Source organism: Branchiostoma belcheri, unplaced genomic scaffold, assembly GCF_001625305.1.
Source record: "Branchiostoma belcheri isolate BF01 breed outbred unplaced genomic scaffold, Haploidv18h27 scaffold16, whole genome shotgun sequence".
Classification (NCBI taxonomy): Eukaryota; Metazoa; Chordata; class Leptocardii; order Amphioxiformes; family Branchiostomatidae; genus Branchiostoma; species Branchiostoma belcheri.
Window position 1 is genome coordinate 2,163,442 of NW_017803046.1, and position 2,789 is coordinate 2,166,230.

General features: G+C 42.7%; 1 pseudogene across 1 annotated transcript in view; it reads right to left on the reverse strand.

Annotated features, from left to right (window-relative positions):
• The window catches only part of LOC109465901, a 15,587-nt pseudogene extending 13,109 nt beyond the window's left edge, over positions 1-2,478 (reverse strand). The window contains exons 1-2 of the transcript XR_002139993.1: positions 2,361-2,478; positions 1-2,211 (exon numbers count right to left, since the gene is read on the reverse strand). The product of XR_002139993.1 is annotated as an uncharacterized LOC109465901 (transcript). The remainder of the gene's footprint in view (positions 2,212-2,360) is intronic.
• Between the last annotated feature and the right edge of the window lie 311 nt (positions 2,479-2,789).

Below are 2,789 nucleotides of genomic sequence, written 5' to 3' on the forward strand. Positions count from 1 at the left end.
AATCTTCTTCACCCTTGTTCTCTTCAGAGAGTGTTTCTTGTTTCTTCACACTGGGAATCACAAGTGACAGAAATGCCTGGTCCTGTCCGGCAGGATTTTGCACCTGCTCTCTAGTTTCCATCTCATCTTTCTTCCGAGGCAGTTCCTTTCCCTTCTTTTCCTCTGTGTGTTTCTTGGTATGTTTTTCCTGAGTGTGGTGCTTGATGGCAGCTTGACTTTGGGCATGGTAGCTGCAGTACTTACACTGGAATGTCTTTTTCCAGAACTGGAGGATTTTTGTGTCCGCTGGCTTGGGTGGGAACACAGGTTCTGTCTTGTGCTGAATGTTCTCTGTTGGTTTCACAGCATCCCACATTGATCTCCCCACATAAGCCCTCGCTGCTGATCTTGCTTCTTGTTCAGTTACTTCTTTGGTACCATTCAAGGCTGTTGTCAAATCTAAGGGACATACAATGTCTTCAGCTGAAAGTGTGCACAAGCTGTCCTCAATTCTGTTTTCATTTGTATCAGATGGTGTGAGTGTATTTGAATTACAAGATCCTTTCTCTGTTAAGAAGTGTTCTCCCGATGACTGACCTACTGTACAGTCCACACCAGGAAATGTCCCAAAATTCAGGTTTATATCTTTCATTGGACCCTCTGTACTAGAAGCTGGTAAAGTGTCTACAGCAAGAGCTTCTACTTCCTTTTCTCCACATCTAGACTCTTCTTTCTTGTCTTTGATGTTGTCCTTTCTATTTGAAACTGCATCTTTGTCAAGTTCATCTTCTTGTCTGATCTTCTTCCCCGAAGGTTGGCTATCATCCCCATCACTATACATACTGATGCGGTTCTCCCCTAGTGGCATCTCTAAGGTAGGAAGGCCCAGGTCCAGATGACAGGTCGGGGCCTCCAGCGATGACTGAGATGAATCTGGGTCCCCGTCTTCTGCACCCGTCTCAAAAGTCAGACTATCCATCTGTCCTTCAGAAGCTTCCAGTTCAGTCGCAGAGTTCAAGGTCACGTTTTCTGGAACGTTTTCTGTTGTGGAGTCAAACTCCGAGATGTCGGCGAGGTCTTCTTCTGTCATGTCCTTTTCTGTGTATATCATTGGTGTTTCTCCCCCAGACATCTGCAGATCATTTTGCCCAGCGTTTGACTTGCCATTCTCAGACTGACAAGGAACTTCAAGTTCTTCTGGGCACTCCTTGCAAGTGGATATATTTTCTTCCTGTTGGTTGATTGATTTATCCTGTAGTGAAGACTCTGCCTGTAGAGTGCCACTGGTTTCATTGTAATCTTCCCCAGACACATCGTGCCCTATACCATTTCCTTTCACAGAATTGTGGCTTCCTACTTGTTCTGTAGCACTTGTTGTATCTTCGTTGCTTGACCTTACAATTTGCATGTTACCTCCTGTGGCTCCACAGCTTTCTTTCACACTCATGTTTTCTTCAGCTGCGCTCTTCTGCACTGAGGTCAGCTTGACACTATTGTCCTGATCACTTATATTTGATTCTGTGACCTCTTCAGTTGTTGCTACATCATGTATACTTTCCTGGCAGTCTGTTGCAGGATCTGTAAGACGTGTCACATTTTCCTTCGGACTAACAGAAGACTGTACTGTTATAGTCTCTGAAATTGGCTCTGGGATCACCGTGGTATCTGTTCCTAAATCAGTTTCCTCTGTACTGTTTACAGAACGATCCCCTGGTTTAGCCCCTTCAGTCTCTGATGTGTGTTTTGCTGGGACAGGCTCCAGACTAGCTTTATCAGATTTCTTTTGATCGCTTGCCATCAAGCTTTCTGTTTTGCTCAAGTCTTTCAAGTCTGTTATTTGTTCACTTATGTGGTTAGGATCAGTTGCAGGATGCCTCTTTCCATCTATGGGTACACTGTTTATATTATCTGAACAAGAGCTCTCCCTGTTAGCAGTAGGTTTGACATGTCCTTCTGCAAACATATCATTTTCTGGATGTCCACTAGAATCCCTTCTTGGCATCATGTCACCTCCCTTCTCTGGGGTACAGTCAAGTTTAAGAGACAGAGAATCCCCGGCACTGTCTTGGCTTGTAACTACGCTGTCTTCTACACCATGAATGTCCAAACCATGGATGTTGGTAGAGTTAGTTTCAGATGCAGGCTGCTCTTCACTGGCCTGTATAGCAGAGGTGGAAGGCACAATGTTCTGGACCAACTCAGCGACTGTTCCTTCTGAGGCCTCAGGAGAAACTAAAATCAAAAGAAATATTTCATACATTCAACAATAACTGGTGTCTTGTAGTTATCATTCATAGCAATTAGTACACTAGTTAGAAATGAATGATACAAGAAAGTATTACACAACTTCACAGATAAAGGCCAAGGTAGCACTTCCTTACCTGAGTCTTCTGTGCTGATCTTATTGTTGTCTATCACCCATCCCTCCTGCTTGGTACTGTCCGGCTGGCCTTCCATTCTGGCCTGGATTCACCTTCCACCTCTCAGGTTTGCAGATAGTGAACCTAATAGAAAATAATAACAACAACAATCATAACTACAAATATACTATACACATAGACATACACATATACACATACACATACACATGCAATACAAAATGTGACAAGGATCTCTGAAATAATCACGTTTACAATATTGGAGGCAGACCATGAAAAGGCATATAGATTTACCTTTGGATTACTAGTATTGAATAATGTATGATTTATTATTTTCTGACCATGTTTCCCAAACATGAGACTGATGCTATTGAAAATTGTAATGTTGAATTGTAATGTACAGAAAATGATAATCACTTTCAAGCAAAATTT